This window comes from Bidens hawaiensis, unplaced genomic scaffold (genome assembly GCF_021521415.1).
Source record: "Bidens hawaiensis isolate Kalapana, Puna unplaced genomic scaffold, B.hawaiensis_p1.1 tig00023662_1, whole genome shotgun sequence".
Taxonomy (NCBI): Eukaryota; Viridiplantae; Streptophyta; class Magnoliopsida; order Asterales; family Asteraceae; genus Bidens; species Bidens hawaiensis.
This window is the reverse complement of record NW_027493719.1, coordinates 202,868-215,156: the sequence shown is the minus strand read 5'-3', so window position 1 is coordinate 215,156 and position 12,289 is coordinate 202,868. Positions and strand designations below refer to the sequence as shown.

General features: G+C 31.7%; 1 pseudogene; it reads right to left on the bottom strand.

Annotated features, from left to right (window-relative positions):
• Positions 1–1,197: 1,197 nt before the first annotated feature.
• LOC143567866 (LOB domain-containing protein 21 pseudogene) lies at positions 1,198–2,002 on the bottom strand (annotated as a pseudogene).
• Between the last annotated feature and the right edge of the window lie 10,287 nt (positions 2,003–12,289).

The window sequence follows — 12,289 nt, the reverse complement described above, 5'->3', positions numbered from 1 at the left end:
ATATACTTATGGTTTGATGAGACCCAAGACCCGTTTATTTTTTTACTATCAAATTGGTTTTTTAATTTAAATAATATATATTTATATATATATATATTTTTAAATAAATAAGATATTAATTTTTAGTATATCCTATTTTATAGGATTTTTACATCAATAATTTGGTGAGAATAATTTTTTATTTATGGAAATGTTATAACCCGTTTAAGGAATATTTGGGTTTGGTAAAACCCATACCCGTGAATTCGGGTCAAATGCATGAGAAGTCTCCATTTAAAAATCAAGCAATCTGGTGGCTTTCAAAAAAAGGGGAGTGACCACATCGCGACACTTAGGATTTTTATGTTTTCGTTTATATATATTACTAGTTTTTATCCCCCGTATTACGGGGGCTGTTTTACATTATTCATTCATTCGTTTTTAATATTTATATACTTTTTTGGAGTTCAATTTTATTTATTGTAAGAAAATTTATATTAGAGTTTGATAATAAAAGGGTTTCACAAACAACTAAGATTTTATAACCCAGTTTAAAAGTTATTTAGGTTTGGTGAGACCCAAGACCCGCTTATTTTTTTTACTATAAAATTGTTTTTTAATTATAAATAATATCTTTTTAAAAAAATCATATAATAATTTTTGTATATCCTATTTTATAGGATTTTCTCAATAATTTGGCGAGAATAATTTTTAATTTAATGAGATGTTATAATCCATTTAAGAAATATCTGGGTTTGGTAAGACCCATACCCATGAATTCGGGTCAAATGCATGAGAAGCCTCCATTTGAAAATCAAGCAAATCTGGTGACTCCAAAAAGGGGGAGCGACCACATCCGAACACGTAGGATTTTTATGTCTTCATTTATATATATTATAAATAGATTGAGACTTGAACTCATAGTTTTTGTAACAAACTAAAAATAAACTGGGCGTTTTCTTTTTTATTTTTCAAATTGAATGTCTCAAAATTAAATGTCATTGTCTTGATTTTCAAAAGGGCGTCCAATTTCTAAACTTTATTATGACTAAAATGAAAAATATAATTTCTTTAATTTGCATATTTATTTGCTATACTATTCCAATTTCTAAATTTGAGAGCAATTACAAATTGCATTTGCAAATATTATGAAAAAGAAACATAAGAAAAGCATATGTTTGGCAATTTTTTCAAGATCAATAATACAACAATGCCCATCAAGTCTCATTTTAATTGCTTCAAATCCACATAACAGATAAGTTTTACACATGACTCAAACCCATAACATCTAGAAGCTGAGCTCATGAACTATATAGTAGTCTCATAGAAGTGGTTCAAATACAATTCTAGGAGAGCATTCCTTATCCCTAAATTAACAACCATAGAAGAGCTAGGGAGCGCGTAGCGTCTTGTTATCATAGACATATACATAGTCAAGCATTCGAGTTGAGTTTGAGCCGATGTCATGGTAATGAGTGTGGACGAAACTCAGTCGTCAATCCACAACCCTGATCCACAACAAAGATGTCAAGAGATGTCATCCCAAAATCCCCATCCAACATGGAGAATGGAGAAGTAGTAGTGGAACAAGAAGCATAAGATGTTCTAGTAGTAGAGCATCTAGCTAGCCGAGCTTTAGCCACGGCTAGATCATGTTGTAGTTGGAACATCTTATCCTGTAAGGACGCTATTGCGCCAATACACACGTATACAGGGTCTTTGAGCCGCTCCTCTGCCTCAAACACCAGGGAATTGACCGCATCTTGTGTTTGTGGCTCGGGGACCTCGTTTAGGATCTTGGTGACATTGCTAGCCCCAAAGACCTTATGGACCTTGGCGAACTTTTTTGGCACATCGGCTCAAAAATAAGGTGCAAAGAGGGGGTGCACCTCCTTTTCATGAACTTGCAAGCTGCACAAGAAGAACTTGATCGTGGCTCTTGGCCTCTCATGGATTGGCTTTGTTACCTCTCCCTTTCTTTGCTAAGTGTATATAAAGCATTTGATAGTGGGTGGGCACTATTTATTGTACCCTCCTGAAAAAATATAAGAAATATTAGTTGTTTTACTCTGAGCTACTCGAGTTTCGTTTAAATCAAGCGTGCTTAGACGAACTCAAGCTAAAAAGGAGCTCATATATATAGAAAATAGTAATATATACACACAAATTAAATAATTAAATAAATAGTAAACGATGTATAAAAACCGGATCCGGGTGAAAAGCAAGGGTGTAAATTCAATTATTTGTGAGCTAGACTCGAGTTTTAAAAATAAAGTATCAAACAAGTCAAGCTTGAACTGTATTAAGTTAAACGAAACAAATTTAAGCTTAGTTAAACTTAGGCTCGCCTTGTTTACAACGCTAGCTAGATCTAACGAGGCATCATTTTCATTAGCCTTTTCTTTTTATATAAATTATAATTTTTGCCAAAAAAATGTAAGAGGTTCATATGCAACTTTTTTCAAAGTCATTAGAATTGCTTTTTCTCGATAGGTTCTAATCCTATATTATCCTTTTTGTATGTTGATAAAAAGTTGACTATCTCCATTCTCCAACAAACCTAATATATACATGATGTAATTTATATAGAAAGGGTGAAAATGGTGCGGAGCCTAAGTAACTAACCATCAAAATGCGATACATGTATTTAGATGGGTAACATAAACGCCCATATATAACAACATACTTAATTATATAATCTCATAGCATATATATGTTTCAATTATGTATCATATATATATGGTATTGTTAAACGTATCCCTTCTATGAAATTTTTACTAAATGTACACCACTTGAACGTATCAAATCAATTATCATTTTCTCTTAACATTATTTGTATACATATTAGTCTCTTAAACATTTTATTTCAGTTAATAGTCTCCAATAAATATATCAAATTAAAAGCTATTTTGTTATTATTAAACTTTTTTATTATTATCATTGTAAATATTATTAATATTTTTTTTATTTTAATAGTATCAATATTAATATCAGTATCTCTCTATCACACACACACACACATTTACATATACTTTTATAAATATTATAATGCCCGACAATGATAATAATAAATATTATTATGGTCAAGAATAATAAACACAAAATGTAGAAATAAAAAAAAAGAAAAATATAACATTATATAAATAATAAAATAAAACTTTTAAAGAGGGACCATAAAATTTTAAAAAAGTTAGAGAGTAGTAATATGTTAAATAAATTTGTTGAAGAAATTCAAAGTTTAAGGGAAGAGATATGACAACTAAGAGAGGAGAGGTACGTTTAGCCTAATCCATATATAATCACGTACCATAATTTATAGGCATAAGACGTATGAGGTTATATAATATTTACCATTTGTTTAAATTTTTTTTATTGTAATACCATACTCAAATTAAATACATAAAAATAAAATTCTGTTTTATGGTATAATATATTTAAAAAGTTAAAAAAAAACTAATAAAAAGTTATTCAATTAATTTTTTTTTGTGAAACTAGACTTGTGGCTAACTTCTTTTCTTTTGCTATTCCTGTCCCATGTAAATATCAACTAAGATATTCTCATCATATATCTACTTTGTTTTCTTAAAAAACAATGTCATTTTGTGGAGATACACGAATGATTGGCATACTCAATGTCGTATAAATACGTCCAAAAGACAGATATTTTTGTGATTCTGTTTTGTTTTTTAATTGATGTCTAAGTGAATGATGAGGTTAGGGGGGCATATGTTGGTTCATCTCCACAAAGGAATGGACGAGACATTCGTGGCCTCACAAGATTAGATGGGTCATGATAGTTGCTCATCATAAAAATATTAAAGCAGATTCACATTTCAGATTGTGATATTTGAGTTGATTGAAGATAAAAGAGTTTTCACAACCAAAGAAGAAACCCTCCATACATAAAGTTCAATATATCCAGAAGAAGTAAGCCTATAATGCCTACCCAAGCACTGGTTTGGTAACCTACTAGCAATTTGTTGGACCCAACCAAAACACCACCATCTTCATTCGTATATCTTAAATATTACGTAAACTGCTATTTTAATAAATGTGGTTTGTTCAATTACGCAACTTTAGTACATTTTTTGAATTTATTGAAAATGGCTACCTCACTTTTCTAATTTAACTTGTCGTTTACTTTAACCCCGTCTATTTTGTTCGTTAAGTCAAGGGTAAATTGGTAATTTCGTTTATTTATTTTTTCTTTTGAGCTAAGTGTCATTTTTATACTCGTGGTTTTTTCAATTATGCAACTTTAATACCATTTTTGAATTTATTGCAACTGGATACTTGGATTAGTTTTGGATACATAGGCAAACAAGAGAGACATTACACATTACATTAAAAGATAATCTCTAACCCTAAAATGAACAAATCCCCCCATCCCCATGCCCCCCCCCTCCGCGCGCTCATCAGATCTTCAAACCATTACCGTTGTTCATCTTCAAATTCAATGAATTACGATATGGTGTTTTGCCCATGTGGTTCGTTTACCGCTGTTCATTTACATATTCAATTGATGTTATATTGAGAGCTGCGAAGCCATGGGATTGTTATTTGGCTTGTTCCTCAGATGAGTCAAAGAGCTATTGTTACGAACTTTTGAAAAGAAAAAAATCGATGCACATGAAGAAAATTCAAGAAAAATGACAAAGATTAACTCGGATCTTAAGTTACTGGAAGTAAATTGGAAATTAAGAAGAAAATGCAAAAAAAATATGCTATACATTTCATAGTTGTTTTTCATCTTCCATCATGTATTTTAGTTACCTTTTAAATGTAATATGTAATGTCTTTATTGGTTTGTCTATGTATCCAAACGTAATCAAAGTACAATAAATTCAAAAAAGGTACTAAGATAGCGTAATTGAACAAACCACATGTATGAAAATGTCACTTAGCTCAAAAGAGAAAATATATAAAATAAATGAAATTACCAATTTACCCCTAATTTAACGAAAAAAATAGACGGAGTTAGAAAAAAATACTAATTAAAATGACAAGTTTAGAGTGGGGTAGTCATTTGCAATGAATTCAAAAACAGTACTAAAGTTGCATAATTGGACAAACCACATGTACTAAAATGACAATTAACTTTAAATATTAACAATTCAGAAAGGGTTAGCGGTGCAACTTGTTGCCCGTTTGCATTATGTAGTGATTTAAACACTTTTTGCTATATTAATTTGAAATTTTACGAAAATAAAACAATATAATCTATACTATATTATGAGTTATTTCATACTCCGTGTTTATATATCTAAGACAACTTAATTTGGCAGGTTATTTCACTATGGCGTAGGATCATCAGATTTATCCATTTTGTGTTCATAACTTAATAGTATATAGCATTGGCTAGGAAGAAAGTGAAGGTGTTTTGTATGGTGTGCCTTTTCATGTTATGGTGCGTTTGAAAACATAGAAATCAGTTGGTTTTTATCCGGAAGCCGGGGGGGGGGGGGGGGGGCAAAGTTCTTAGGTTTTTTGTGGTTAAAAATCGTGGGAAGATTGGAATTAAAACAATATATATATATATATATATATATATATATATATATATATATATATATATATATATATATATATATATATATGACAGCTTAATACTATTTAAAGTATGGCCATTTAGTTTGGTTTCTCAAATGTTATTTTGATCATGAATTATTATATGCATAGGAAGGGATGATGAATGTCAATCAAAATCCATTACATAATAAAGAGCATGCGTGGGAAAAACAGTGTTGCATGACATATACTAACATAGATATTTTAGTATTACTTAATCAAATTTAAAAATATGATTACTAAAAATTTAAATATATGATTACTAAAAGTATATGGTGAATGATCTTTATCTAAGATGTTACACTGACAAGAAATAATCCTAACAGCATGATTTGGTTATTTATACGAAACCATTTGTCCCTTTGCACTTATTGAGGCACATAGAGTGAGCAAAAGAGAGGAGATAGAAAAGGGGATTTTGGTGTATAGAAATAAACAGTGAGCTTTTAGTTTATTACAATAGAATGGGTAGAAAGTTGGAAGAACATTATCATTACCACCATTCTAAATCAATAAATGGCAGACGTCAGTATGGTTTATCGAGGGAACGTATAAGCCAAACTCTAAAGCCAGCGTGAATTCGGTTAAGACAATATAGTCTGGCCATGATGGGGGCAACGAAGCTTTTAAAATTGAAGAGTGCGATGGCCTAACACACAAGAAATTTGTCATTCTAAAAAAAATCATGAAATTACAGGGTCCGGTAAATCACACGTACTTCATCCTAAAATCGATCAACATCCCATGCTCACAAGTCATGTGTTATGACGTAAAACTTGAAGGAGGGGACACATTTAGTAAAAATAAAAGGAAATTAAATGGGGGTATGTTTAACACCCTAAAAAATTATAATCGAAGATACTTAATTATTGTCTATTTTTCATAAATATTTAGACGATTAATATTCTTAGAAAGATAATGGATTTGAATATGTGATTTTGTTATGGGTTATGTTAACGTACCCAATTCTCTTAGGTGCTGTTTGCTTTTTAAAAGGTAATATGTCTGCGGACCACATCTGCAGGCATCTGTAGCAGAAGAGGTGGATCAAACCTCTCCAGTCTGCACGAAGAAGATTGTTTGTTTTTAACGTCTGCAAGCTGCTAAAATTTAACAGAAACTCTCAAATAAGCTGAAATTTGAATAAAAAAGTCGTTTAAAATATAAATGTCGGAAAACATCATGTCGCCGCCGCTAAGGGTTGCCGGAGACTATGCCGGAAAACTTGCGGAGAAGCATTCTCACACTTTTCTATTTTCATACTTACAAATTGACATTGTTACGATTTATCTTCATTATTAGAAGAATCCCGAAACATACTTGATCATTACATGTATATTAGGTGACAAAGCTAACTCAAGCGAAATGCTCGTTCACATGTTTCGGATTTTGAAAAGCTTGGGATGACAAGATTTCTAACACAAATATTTTCATTCCCATGGGTATTGAAGAGATCAAGACACTTGTTTCTATGGATAAAAAACATATCAAAGATGTATTCTTTATAATGATCTCAATGACATCAAATATTATATTCATTTCAATTATACCATGATGGTTCTGAATTCGATGCATTTAGATTTTCAGTGGAATAAAAATCTAATATAAAAACAAAAATATATAAAGAAAACAAGAAACAAAAAACAAAATCCTCTATCATCACACGTCGTTTTCGCTGTCTTCCCGGTGGTAGCAGATCTTGAGTGGCGGTCGGAGGCAGGGGTGGTGGCGGAGCAGGGTATGGAGGCGGTCGGAGGCAGGGGGTGGTGGCGGAGCAGGGTATAACGGCGGCTGGTATGGTGGTGGAGGGGCTAGTATGGTAGTTGAGGTGGCTGGGTTTGAGAAAGGAGAGTAGAAGATGGTTAAGGTTTGGACTTTGGAGTGTGTCCGATGAAGGAAATGAAGGAAAAAAAGAAGAAGAGGAGGAGAAGTGGTGAGAAGTAATATGAACAACACTTCTAGGAGAAGAGGACGCGTAGAGGTTTTTTAATGAAATGTCTTTGGAAAAACAAACACACTGCAGACCACAACGTCTGCGCGTGGTCTGCGCGGCGCAGACAGAAGTGGTCAGGAAGAGCTTTTGAGAAAAAACAAACAGCCCTTACTTGTCATACCCCTTCCCTAAACTTTGAATTTCTTTAACAATTTTATTTGACATATTACTACCCTCTAACATTTTTTAAATTTTATGGTTTCTCTTTAAAAGTTTTATTTTTTATTTTTTATTTCTATAATGTTCTACTTATATATATCTTTTTCGTTTATCTCCTTTTGTGTTTATTGTTCTTGATCATAATAATATTTATATATTGTGCGACAAAAGTTTCCCAACTAAACTAAAGAGAAAATTTTATAGGATTGCAGTTAGACCTGCAATGCTATATGGAACAAATTGCTGGGCCATCAAGAAGGCACAAGTGCGGAAGATGGAGGTAACATAAATGACAATTCTACGTTGGATGTGTGGGCACACAAGGATAGACTGAATAACAAACATTGTGTTTCGGGAGAGATTAGGGGTAGCGAACATAGCAGACAAGATAAGAGAGTGGAGATTGAGATGGTTTGGACATGCGAAGAGAAGTCAGACGACGAATCCTGTTAGATCCGTAGAAAGCATTACTATAGAGGGGAGGAGGGGTAGCAGGACGACCTAAATTGACTTGGGACGAGAGGAGTAGGCATGATTTGATATACCTAAACCTCTCCGAGGACACGGTTGATGATAGGAATTCTTGGAGAAGTATAATTAAAGTTAAGGATTTTTAGGGAGAAAGGAATACCTTAGGGCTTCTATTTTCTTTATTTTGGTCACACACCAGAATGGTATTTTCTTTACATATATATAGTAGTATTATTATTATTACTATTATTATTATTATTAGTATTTTATATTACTGTTGTACTTTGATTTCCTTTGTATTACTTTAGAGCTGAGGGTCTTTTTGGAAGCCACCTCTTTATCCTTTTGGATAAAGGTATGGTGTGTCTACATCCCACCCTCCCCAGACCCTACTTATAGCTTTGCTGTTGGTGAGACTTCACTGGGTATAATTGATTGATTGATTGATTGATCAAAATAATATTTATCATTATCACTGTCGGCCATTATTATGCCAAACGATGAACATTGATCGTCGCAGGCCTATCACGTGAGAGTTCAAATGCATTCACGAGTATACGAGTTGCATTCATGAACATTGACTTGTTGGGATTTCATCAAAGTTAATTATTGTTCCAAAAATCGTGTTGTTCCGGACACGCAAATCGGCCCATGTCAAACCGTCTCAAACCCATCACGTGAAAATTAAATCAGACTCACTCAGCGGCAAGACAATTATCAAAGTTAACTAGTTTGAGGCCCGTGTATTACACATGTAATTGATGAAAATTTTAAATTTAACTATTAAGTGAAATAAAATCAACAAATTGATCATATATTGTTAATACAATTACAATTTACATTGAAATTACATAAATTACATAACTAATATTACATAAATATGTTACAAATAAGTAAAAACTTCCTTTTACATTGTATTAGTGGGTATACGTTTTTTTTTTTATCAAAAATCAAATCTTTAGTCCATGTCTGCTTATAACTCATAATAAGGTAACATTTAGGTCTACTTATAACTCTTGATATAGCCACATATAGTTGTTCATGCGACAAAAAAAGTTCTCAAAATACATATCAACTCTAAATAAATGATAATATATAATTTTAGGTATTAAAGGCTAAGCCTTAGCCGCTGGCGTTATCAGGATTTAATCCAAGTCGATTGTTCTCATCCCACATATTATGAATCGAATATTTATTGGTTTTTATTTTGAATATAAACCATAATAAACACTTTAATTATGTACTAACCAACATTTAACACTAACATAGCCTCAATCCGTTGTATTTGTATAAAAATAAAATTAATAAGTTAATATAATATTAGAATTATGTAAATAACTGATAAAAATAATATTCTAGGTTTCAACATCCTAAATGATTTTTGGAAAACGAAAATAATGGAATGAGACTGAAACAATTTTTTTGGTTTAAAATATTAACTGTTTTTAATTAAGTAATTTATCTTATAAGACATGTTAAATTAAATATATTTAAATATATAAAAAAAGTATAAATCAATTCATAAAATATATGTTTCTGGAGCATTGTGGTATGAGTTATGAAAAGAAGCATTGAAAACTAAATATTGATCTTATTATTGCTAAACTCTTTACACTACACAAAAAAGTTATATAAATAGATGCCAGATAGTTCATATAGTAAATCGTTATACATATGGATTATAATTATGATATTCAACTTGAATGATTTAATGCTAAACACCGAGATATATATAATGTGCATTCTCCATGTCTGCAATATTTGTACAAAATGTTTATTGAAAAGTAGAAAAATACACATTTACTGAGTTCAAATGCATATTAGAAAACTTTATTCTAAAATTGAAACCAATCTTATATAAATAATTATGCGTTGCTGCTCGAATCTCAGCTTAAAAACAATTTGTTGTTTACCATACAAATCCAAATTTTTCGACAATGATGCACCTTTATTTTTTTTAATTTACAATTACCTGTAACTTTAAATTTTTCCCTAAGCTTTAATCATCACCCCATAACCCATGCCATTAGACTCGAAAGCCAACTCCTCGTGCTTAGTTGTTTGGCATAATCAAACCAAAGAGCAAAAGTGGGGATTCTTTACCTTTTAAACATCGATTGCTCCATTAACCGAAAAGTGAATGGCCTTTTCGAGCTCTTCTAATTTAATATTAATATATTAAATGATCATTTATTTGCTATTTTGTTACAAATTACATTATATTTATTTTGGTAACTCTAAAACGTTGAAAAGAAAATCAATTTGAAATTTAGTTGTAATACATAAGTCCAGAAGTCGACATAAATGAATTATATGGTTTTCACGGTTTTATAGTGAAAATTGGTATACAGAGAGAAAGGGTCAAATAAGAACCCTTGAGTTGAAGAAACCGCAAAATTTCTATCAAACAATCAAATTTTCTTTCTGAATAAAATGTTAATTACACATACAAAAATACAAAGAACATACTTAGGTAAATTATTTAATAACCGTTCCAAAATATATCTAATTAGTGTAACCAGCACTGTTTCCATTTGTAGTCATCAATTCATCACTTGATTGCAACATAATTTGTTGGTATTTTGTATTTTGATGTGCATATGTTCATTGGTAGTTGAAGTCAAAGAGTCGAGTTTATGTATCTAAGAGCATTCTCATCCGGATCTCCATCTTTATAATTACACTACAAAACACTACATTTTTTTTTCATGTTCAATTAAATAATATAACTTTATACATTTATCATTACAGTCTTCTCTCTCCTCTACTCACAACCAATTCAACAAATATTAAAAAATAAATAGGGACAAACAAAGTTTCTTCAAATTTACAAAAAATCATTACATTTTCTCTCTCCATCATATAATTTACACTCACAACCACTCAAAATCTCACCCTATAATTTACAAACTCTCCTCACAATAACATAGGGAATGGGTTAGGAATGCTCTAAGACTTAAAATCAACCCTGCATTTCTTAACATAAATGGGGGCCACATTAAAATTTTAACACCATAAAGAGGGACGGATATGATGCGGAAAGACATCTCCTACTCTTCCTTCCCTGTCCATGCCGTCGTATCACACAAATGGCCCGTAATAATCGTGAGCCACATACTTTTGATTTAGAAAGTGATTTTGTTTGTTTCCTTTATTCTGTCGAGCAACGCTGGTTATAGACGACTCTAACCCTAGCATGCTAATCACCATGCTATGGATGTTCTAATAAAAACAACAATAACAAATGAGAGCATTGGAAACTAAAGAAAAGTTGAAACATTATAAATATAACTTGTATTGTTGGTATTGAATCAGTTAAAGTAAAAATGGTCATTTCAAAGGTTGGAGTGGGGATGGTGGAAAAGAAAGAAAAGAGAGAAAAAGATAATGGGCTTTGGGTTGGGTCATGGGGCCTCCAGGATGTTAAACTCCCCTGCCCACTATTTGATTTTGATCACCACCCACCAGACCACTCACTAGGATTCTAATATCACATCTTCAAGATAGTTGTGGGCCCCTTGTATTATAATATCATATCATCCATCACTCTCTCACTCACGCTTGTCATTTGTCAAACGGCCCAATCCATTAAAAGTTGGCCCAATAATTACTAACCTACAAAAGCCCAAAACATGTGTAACATATTTATCTAAACAAGGTGACCGTTAACGAGTTGTCGAGTTGACCATTTAATTAAACGGGTTAAACATATCACTTTAAACACAGCTAGTTTACTAAACGAATTACTTATAATCGAAAAACTTAGGCATGTTTGGGATTGATTTGAAAACAACTTATTGACTTTTCCAAAAAGTCATTTTGAAAAGCTAAGATTTTAGCTTTTTAACATTTTCAAAAAGCTAAAATAAAAGACTTTTGTGTTTGCCAAACACCATTTTAACTTATTGGCTTTTTGAAAAAGTAAGTAAGTTGTTTTCAAACTCAATCCAAGACATGCTCCAATCACTTTTGTACTGTGTTCTTTTCGTGTTTTAGGTTGTGTAAATTGTTCTAGTTATAAAACTTCATAGGATTCAACTCCTCTGTCCCTACACCCTCAGGCAAGCAATAATAGAGAACCACCAACGACCAACCCATTATTATTTTTTATATCAGTGA